Source organism: Barbus barbus (assembly GCF_936440315.1).
Source record: "Barbus barbus genome assembly, chromosome: 9".
Taxonomy (NCBI): domain Eukaryota; kingdom Metazoa; phylum Chordata; class Actinopteri; order Cypriniformes; family Cyprinidae; genus Barbus; species Barbus barbus.
In genome coordinates, this window is record NC_136737.1 from 11,386,039 (window position 1) to 11,396,160 (window position 10,122).

A 10,122-nucleotide genomic window follows, 5' to 3' on the forward strand; every position below is an offset into this window, starting at 1 on the left:
GTTTTTGCACATGTGAAATTCATGTGGTTTATGGGTATTCATGGGTATATGGGAATATGGGGATCATTGCTCCTGAAAAATAAAAACAAAAATCACACAAAGAAGCTTGCAAAAACACTTATTTTAATCACATCTTGACATTTCTAACTCACCTACTTGACCATTTTTGCCTCACAGCATGTACAGGTCCTTTTCAAAAAATTAGCATATTGTGATAAAGTTCATTATTTTCTGTAATGTACTGATAAACATTAGACTTTCATATATTTTAGATTCATTACAACACAACTGAAGTAGTTCAACCCTTTTATTGTTTTAATATTGATGATTTTGGCATACAGCTCATGAAAACCCAAAATTCCTATCTCAAAAAATTAGCATATTTCATCCGACCAATAAAAGAAAAGTGTTTTTAATACAAAAAAAGTCAACCTTCAAATAATTATGTTCAGTTATGCACTCAATACTTGCACGCGCTTAACTCAGAGTCAACCTACTAAGAGTTGAGTAAACTAACTCAGTTCAGCTGTTCTGTAACCGAAAACTCAAGAGTTTCCCATCTCAAGTTTAAACTCCGAGTTGGTTGAACCTCCTTATTGAAATGGGCCCCTGATCTCACCATCATCTAATACAACAGGGATTACATGAAGAGACAAAAATGAGACAGACTAAATCCTGTGCCAATGCCTCCAAGACATTTGGAGAAATATACCTGCAAAGCTGAAAAATTGTAACATTTATATGCATTTGTGAAAAATGCTGTAAATTGAGGATGCTTTCACAAATTACGTCATGAATAAATTATGTATTTTTACCAATACATTTATTATTAATGCTTTAGATTTTATTATTTAGATTTGCAGGTAGATTTCTCTAAGTGTATTGGAGATGTTGCCACAGGATTTAGCCTCTCTCCTTTTTTCTCTTTATGCAATCCCAGATGGACTAGATGATGGTGAGATTAGATCTGTGTGTGAACCATATGATTTCGGACTCCCTGTGCATATGAAAATCCATATCACTTGTCCTAGGGTTGTATGCATATTGGAGACTACAGATGGCCAGTCCATCACAAGGGTAAAAATCTCAATGGACTATTACAATTAACGTTAAAAGTCAATGTTAACTAATATTTCTTACTGGCACACTAAACCAAATGATATAAATAAACTTCTTAATTTGGGCGAAGAATCTAATGTGCCTTTTGCACAGTACATTACTGTATGTTAACATTTACTGTAAAGCCATTTTTCAGTGTCCTACATTTATATAGTGTAAAGATGAATGAACTAATTTGACATTACCTTATAAAACACACGTTGTCCCTTATTTGGTTTTGTCACTGCCACTCTCCAGCTCACTCCTGATGACTCACTAAGCTTTCTCATCCACTCCTTTACTTCACAAATCTCCATCAACGCAATTCTTAGTGATGCCTCAAAACTTGAGGGATCCAAGTGTGATTTGCCTTTTGGAGTGCACAAACGATAGGTGCAGAAGTAATATTTATATCCGGGAGGCAACCAGTTCTGTAAAAGTAAAGAGAAGTCACCCATCAGAGAGTTCACCCATTAGCATTATAACGGAGATGGCCCAAAGTTTAGACGCATAACAATAAGCCAAGTTTATTCAAATAAATAAACTACACGCATACACACAGTCGTTCAAAAGTTTTGGATCAGTAAGATTTGTAATGTTTTTAAAAAAAAGTCTCTTCTGCTCATCAAGGCTGCGTTTAATTTAAGCAAAAATACATTAAAAAAAAAATTTAATATTGGGAAATATTATTGGAATTTAAAATAATGGTTTCTATTTTAATACACTATAAAATATAATTTATTCCTGTGATCAAAGCTGAATTTTCAGCATCATTACTCCAGTCTTCAGTGTCACGTGATCCTTCAGAAATCATTGTAAATTATTCCGATTTATATCAATGTTGGAAACAGGTTAATATTAGTTGAATAGTTTAATGCTTAAAATTTTTTGGAACCTGTGATAATATTTTCAGAATTTTTTTGATAAGTAAATCGCTAAAAAGGACCACATTTATACAAAATAAATATTTTCAAACAATATAAGACTTTATCACAGTAGTGTATATTGTTAGAAATTATTTACATTTTATATAAATGCTGTTCCTTTTTAACGTTATCCATCAAATAATCCTGAAAAAAAATAGTTTCCAAAAATAAATAAATGTGACCCTCTCTGTGAAATCCAGGCTGAAGTCTCAAAATCTAATTATGAGATAAGCATCAAAGTTTGATTTCAACCGTTAATTTTACTATAATTTAAATCTTTGACATGGCCCTACTCAGTCAATATTAACCCATTTAATCCCACCGGTCACAATAGTGACCGTAAAAAAGATTTCCATTTATAAATCTCTACAAACCGTACCGACTGATGTTTTAGTGCAGTTCCTGCAAATATGGAACAAATAAAGGGTCTCAATTAAATATGTGCAGTTTCACATGATTAGTGCAAATTGTCACATGACCAGAGCAGTTTCTTTACGGTTTGCACCTTGAGCAGATGATGGATGCATCAAAGCTAAAAAAAAAAGGCTAGTAAAGTATGTTAACAAAGCTATGGCAAAGATTTTTGGTACACATTATCTTTAGGGTGTCTAGTATTAATATATGCATTTGCATATATTCAGTTTTGTTGAGTGTGGTCATAGAATGATTAACATGTTGATGGTCACAATAGTGACCGGTGGGATAATGGTGAACTTTTTTTTTTTTTTACAATATAATCGAATGGCAGTTGTTAGTGAAAATGACAATAAAATGTTGCAATGACTAAATATTGCACTAAATTAAAAATTCAAATGTTAGAAAAAAAATTTACAATATTGTTGGAATACTCATAGCATTGAAATAAAAATGTGATGTTATATTTTAGAAACAAGTAACAATTTTGAAATGCGGTGATGGTTGATTTTTTTTGTTTTTTATCTCAAGTGTTCCTATCAATGTTGCATAAGGTTTTTTTTAGGCATAATAGTAACCCTAGAATGTGATCAAACCGTTTAAAATAGCTGAGCTAAGATGTATAACAATTTTTATGACTACAGAAATGTGTGATTTCAGTACTCTCCAAATCCCACCGACCGGTCACTATTCTCATAGAACATTTTTCACACACTTTTCCAAAAAATAAAAATTATTTGATTATTTCAAAGGGTTACTAATGACACATCATTTGGATATTTTCATGTCTGGGAAAAATTTGGGACTGAATGGGTTAAAGATATAAAGGTTACATCTGTTCCGGATGCCTCCTGGACGCCTTCCCGGGAAGGTGTTCCGGGCGCGTCCCACTGGGAGGAGACCCCAGGGAAGACCTAGGACACGCTGGAGAGACTATGTCTCCCGGCTGGCCTGGGAACGCCTCGGTGTCCCCCCGGAAGAGCTGGAGGAAGTGTCTAGGGAGAGGGAAGTCTGGGCATCTCTACTTAGACTGCTGCCCCCGCGACCCGGTCCCGGATAAGCGGAAGATGGATGGATGGTTACATTTTCACAAAATGTTCTTTACCTCATGAATGATGATTTTATCTAGAAAACAGTAAATCACAAAAAAATGACTTTAGCTGGGTTTTCACAGAGAGTCACAAATATTAAGCAGCACAACTGTTTCCAACATTGATAATAAATCAGCATAATTTTGAATAATAGCTGAAGAATCACGTGACTGAAGACTTGAGTAATGATGCTGAAAATTCAGCTTTGATCACAGGAATAAATTATATTATATAGTATATTAAAATAGAAACCATTATTTTAGATTCCAATAATATTTCACAATGTTTTTTTTTTCTTCTTTTGTATTTCTGATTAAATTAAATGCAGCTTTGATGAGCAGAAGAGACTTTTACTGATCCAAAACTTTTCAACGGCTCTCTCTCTCTGTGTAGGCTATATATGCATGTACATATTATGTTACATAAAATTAAAAGAAAAAGGTAACATATACAGATAAGAACACAAAAATATAAACGAACAAGACAAAAGAAAAAGTAAATAAATAAAAGCATAGCTTATTCAATTTTAACAAATAAGGATATTACAAAATACCAGGGGGATTGAAGAGTGTATCATAGCATTTTAAACATTTCACAGACTTTTTGTTTTTTAACAGTCTTATTGAAGAAATATAAAATTCAAAGTCAGAACAAAACAAATTTAACATAGGAGATGAATTAAGAAATTTTTGTTCATGTATGTGAAATTTTGCTAATAAAATAAAAAGGTTAACAATAAATTCTAAATCCTTATTGCTTTTATTTTCATAATACAAGGCAACATGCTTTAACTTTAATGTATTCATTAACTTAAATATAAAATCTGCCAGATCAATCCAAAACTTGTTTACGACATTACAGTCAAAAAAATAAGTGAGTCAGCATCTCTCATTATTACAAAAACAGCATATATCATCAATATCAGAGAATCGTGATATTAAAGATTTAGAAGGGTAAATAGTATGAATTTTGAAGTGCATTTATTTTATTATTAATACAATATTTAAAAAGGAATTAACCAAGCTCTTCTCCAGTCAATATTCTCAATCTTAGAGTTCCAGAAAAAATTCCCTCTAGGAGATTTTTTTTTGTTTTTGGAAAATATTACAAATATGTTTATTGCTGCATTTTTTCTCAGTTAGCTCAACACCTTCTAAAATTAAATTTGGGTTTGTCACAGATAAAGAATTAACACATGACATTTGACAAGTTGAGGAAGTGTTACAGGAATAGCTTTAATAACTGAATTCAATTCCCTAAACTGTACGGGAAAATTGTAAGTTGACACGAATTGTTCGCAAGTGTTACGTCCCATGACGTAGTATTTACTGTGTATGTTGTTCTGGTGATGTTTTCTCCCCTCCTTTCGTGTTTTTCTCTCTCTCTCTCTCTCTCTCTCTCTCTCTCTCTCTCCCCTGCAGTGCTCCAAATCATCAACAGCTGATGTTAATTAGCAGGAGCTTGGCAGTGTGTATAAAACAGCAAAGAAACCGGGTTCAGGAGGAATCCCTTTTCGGCTATCCCAGACGTTGTTGGTGTTAACTGTAGTTGACAAAGAAAAATTTGTGTGAGTGTTGAGTGTTGTCTGAGTATAATGACAATTTAAACTATGCGAGTTTAAACCGTGTAGGGAGTTGGGCGCCAATTGGTTTGGAGTATCCACTCCTTAAACTTTTCTCCTGTTTATTGTTGGTTAGTCAGGGAGAAAGGTAAGATAAATGTCTTTAATTTTGTTTGTTTTGTTTAGGGAATTTAACTTTGTTTAAACTTTAGTATGCCCCTGTTTTGTTTGTTATTTTGGCCTGGCCCTCTTCTGACGATTTGGTTTCTATACTTTAATTTGTTTTTGCTCTCTGATATTTAGTTGTTTCATAACTATATTGGTTACACCTTGAATAAAGAAAATAACTATTTAAGTAAACTCTCTCTCAGCTTCCTTTTTGTGACCAGGTGTGAATTAAAAGGGTGTTGTGTAGATTTTATTTTTTTTTGACCTAATGTGAAAGACAGCTAGAGCTGGGATAGAAGAAAAGGAGATTTCTCACGCTTATTTCTTTATTATTGTTACGTCTTTCTTTAAAACCCCTAGACTGTGGAACTAAAGTGGGAACGTAACACAAGTTAAAAGATTCCCAGAATTGTCAAACATTTTTATAAGATGATTAATGTCTCTGTTGAACCAATTTGTTAAAAATAGGGATTTATTTGAAACCGTTATATTGCCATTATTCCAAATGAAAGCGGTGTGAGGAGAGAAAATGGTGACAGTGACAAATTTTCCAAGCGAGAAGAGCTTGCTGATGAAATTTGGAAATATTATAAATCACGTTAACAGAAATTTCAGGCCACCAATGTGGTTAGAGACTATGAGGAATATGGTTCCAAAGAGAATTAGGGGTGATCAAACATCTCTTAAGCCAGTTAATCTTAAAGGTCTTGTTTATATCCTCAAAATAAAGTATCTCCAGACCTCCTTCAGCCTTCTTATTAGTGAGAACCCTTTTTTTTTTTTTTTAAAGTCTTTGGGATTTTTTTTTCCAAATAAAAGAGAATAAATTAATATTCTTGCAGTTAGAATCTTTAACATGCAGTGATAAAGCAGGACAGACAAATCGAGAAAAGCCTTCAGCTTTGGATAATAAGGCACAACCATAAAGATCATGCTGTAACCAGCAGTTTAACACTGCTTTTGTCTTCTTTAATCTAGAGGAAAAAATTCAGGTTTTGCCTTTCAAGAACATTTTTTGTAATTGTAAGTATTTGACAGAGGATTTTACTGGAATGTTCAATATATGTTTATCATTTAAAGTGTGTAAAGGGAGGATTTCACATTTAGATAAATTTAACGTTAAACCAGAAGCCCTTGACAAATTATTGATGAAGGAAATAGCATGAGGAATAAAACATACGTTCTTTAAAAATAAAGTCGAGTCATCTGCCAACTGGGATATCTTAAGTACCTTGTCAAAAATTAAGACCTTGGAGTTCATCATTACTGACAATACCGATTGATAATTCAACTACTAACAAAAATAAAAAGGGGGAAATTGGGCAACCTTGACGCACTCTGCGATTAATATTGAATCTTTTAGTGGTGGAGGTATTAAGAATCACAGAGCTACTAATATCAGTGTAGAACATCTAAACAATATTTAGAAAATTCTTTCCAAAACCAAAAAGTGCTATAGTTTTAAACAAAAATTTGTTTGTGTCGAATGCCTTAAAAAAAAATCCAAAAAAAAGAATGATAGAACCATCTTCTACACTCTCAGCATAGTCCAAAAGGTCAAGCACTAGTCTATTATTATTAGTTATGATGACCTTTTAGAAAGCCCGTTTGATATTCACTGATTATGTTATTTAACCCTTTCTGTAAACTGTTAGCAAATACCGAAGTAATTAGTTTATAATCAATTGGAAGAAGGGAGATCGGCCTCCAATTTTCTAAAAGATGTGGGTCTTTATCAGGTTTAGCAATTAACGAAATAACTCCCTGTTTCATATTATAAAGCGGATTTCCAATTTGTTCCCAAAAATGTCAATAAAATTCTACTGTCAGCCCATCTATACCAGGTGCTTTCATTTTTTTCATTCTAAGAAGGGCATCTTTAATCTCAAGACGGGTTATGTTTGAATCACATAAATCCTGAAATTCTTTATCAATATGTTCTGATGAATTATTTTAATGAATTTTTCACAATTAAACAGATCAAATTTAGAGTTATATAAATTACTATAAAAAGGAAAAAACTGAATCAGAGATTTTTTTAGGGTCTGTACAAGAGCTTCCATTAATATTTAAAGCTGATAAAGTATTCCTTTTAAGATTTCTTTTCTCTAGAGCGAAAAAATAGCTTGTATATATTTTTTTTTTCACCCTCTTCTAGCCATTTTGCCCTTGAGCGTAGGCTATAAAAGCACCTTTAGCTAGATCAGATCTAGTTGAGATTGAATTTTAGCAAATTCAATTTCATCTTCTTTAGTAAGAGTTTGCTTCTGTTCATATATATATATATATATATATATATATATATATATATATATATATATATATATATAAAGTAATTCTATTTCCTTTTGTTTGTTGATTTTTTTTTTATTATTCTTTACTGCGTTTAACTGCAATCTTTAGACATTATATTTGAAAAATTCCCATTTATTTTTAAATCCTTCGTTTAATTTAAAAATAAATTGAGCCTGTAAGAGTTAAAGAAATTAGTTTATGATCAGTTAATGGGGCATAACTATGAACAATTTCCTTAATATGTTGTAAAGCTCAGTTAGAAATTAGGAACAAGTCAATTCTAGACTGCAAAGATTAGTTTTTTTTAGACCATGTATACTCTAACTTTCCAGGGTTATAGAAACGCCAAGCATCAGCAAGTAATAAGTTGGCACAGAGAGACACCACACTGGATTGAACAGCACCTTGAGAGGAGCGAGGAGGGTATCTAGCAATCAAATCATCCATGCATTCATTAAAGTCACCTGAACATATAACATATGAAGCCTGGAAATTACTAAGTTTACACTGAACAACATCAGAAACTTTGGCAAACAGGGTATTATTTAACCCTCTGGAATTATGACCGTAAATATTATAAAGTATAAATGTTGTGTTGTCCAATTTAACCGACAAGACTATCCATCTTCCATTTTCATCTGCAACAGAATTAAGTACTTAAAAGACTTTAAAGTCTCCTTTAAATCGATGCAACAAAACCATAACTCCTGCTGATTGTGACGTTTCATGACCGAAATAGATAGTTTCCCCATTGAGATTTACAAAATTTCACATCCAAGTCCGTAGAATGGGTCTCCTGACAGAAAATAATGTCAGCATCTCTCAGTTTAAAATAAAGAAATAAAGCCTTTCGCTTCATGTTTTCGCGAATACCCCTTACATTCAAAGATGCTATGCTCAAATAATAAAACTTAAAATCCATTGGAAAAAAGCAAAGTAGCCTAAATAAATCGACAAGAAAAAAAAAAAAAAAAGAACAATGAAGATTACTTTACAAAACACCAAACTCCAAGACCTATTGTCTTGAAGCTGCACTTAACGTATCTAATTATGATCCAGGGGAAAGCAGCTTCCAATAGACCTTTCGTAAAACAGTCAGGGATATTTAGTCATTCGATACAAACTCTTTTAATTTAGGCTATTATTCAGTCATGTTTCATTGGAGACAATTCTATTCCCCTCAATGTATGCAAATGGACCGCGGAACACGGCCCTTTTACCTTCCTCCAGAGCCTTCTTTACCCTCGGCCACAGTTTCTCTCTTCCTGCTTTATCTTCAGGTGACAGTAATTCGGAGATGCGAAGGTTGTTATCCAGTAAGAACTTGGAATTTCTGGCAGCCCTCATCACGGCAAATGCGCATCGAGAAGAGAATGACGATGGCCCGCTTAGGATTCGCATTTGACGGAGAAGATTTGCGACCAAGACGATGAACTAGGCTACATCCACCAACCGATCAAGTTGGTCTTGTATTTTCGGAGCAACTTTCGCAAGAGCATCGATAGTTATCCTTCTAACGTCTTCGCCATCAGTCTCTTTCAATCCATGCAGTTTATCTTCGACTGTAACGTTGCGCCTCTGCTATATTTGCCTTCAAAGACACATTTTCAATCTTTAAAGCTCGCATTTCCTTCTCCATCGCGGATAGCGTTCGTCGTGAATTTTAACATCAGCGATGAGTTGTTGCACAGAAGTTGCTAAACTGTCCACCTTAGCCGAAGTAAGCTTCTCGATCGTTGAGATCTTTGAAAGTGTACAATTAAGTTTCAAGCTAAGCGCCTGAATGGCTTCAAGCACTTCAGAAGTATTCTCAGGTTCCATTCCACCGACTTTGTTCCTTTTTTAGCTGGAGAGTCGCTTTTATGAGTATCAGGCAGACATGGAAAATCAAGGCATCGGGGTTCTAAGGCGGGCTCGCGGTCTGTTTCAACATTGAGAAGAGCGGATTGTTGTTTCCTATTTCTTTTTTTGCCCATTCAAAGATTAGGGTATATCTCCGACACAGTTAAGATGTAAGGGGCATCTGCATGTTAAAATGCAGCCTAGTTATCAGCTGCAAACCCCTAATTTACCTGCGACTGAAAACTACACGTCTAACAGACGCCATCTTGGCCCCGATTATTTATTTATTTATTTTTTACCTTCAGGTGTAACGTTACGGCTTGGTCCTCAGTCACCACAGCCTAAACAAGCGTACTCTCCTGAGGGCGATCGAAATGAATTAAGATAAAGATGAATGTTAAAAGTTCAAATGAAAACTATGATTGTAATAAAACAAAACTCACATTGCAACCTACTAGTAGCCTACTTCTAATAATACAATGTTATTTAAAAGAACTGCTTACCGTTTGTCAGCAACGGATCCATCAAAGACCTGGATTGATGTCTAAACTCTTCTCAGGTGACAAAAGGGTTGACCAATGGCATCGAGCCAGAGACGGGAGTCATAGCTGCGGGGTGGGGTTTTCTGTAGGTGCGTGATTTGCTCTTAATCGGATTGGGCGGGGTTGGATCTGCTCCCACCTTACATACACCTGAACCTACCCGTCTCCACCTCCTGAGCCCTAAA

The 10,122-nt window shown here is 34.1% G+C and overlaps 1 long non-coding RNA gene across 1 annotated transcript; it reads right to left on the reverse strand.

Moving 5' to 3' along the window:
- Positions 1 to 105: 105 nt before the first annotated feature.
- LOC306875122 lies at positions 106 to 9,975 on the reverse strand. The gene is made up of 4 exons (XR_013784702.1): positions 9,899 to 9,975; positions 9,695 to 9,754; positions 3,272 to 3,563; positions 106 to 1,529 (listed from the first exon to the last, which is right to left on the reverse strand). It is a non-coding gene; the product is annotated as an uncharacterized lncRNA (long non-coding RNA).
- Between the last annotated feature and the right edge of the window lie 147 nt (positions 9,976 to 10,122).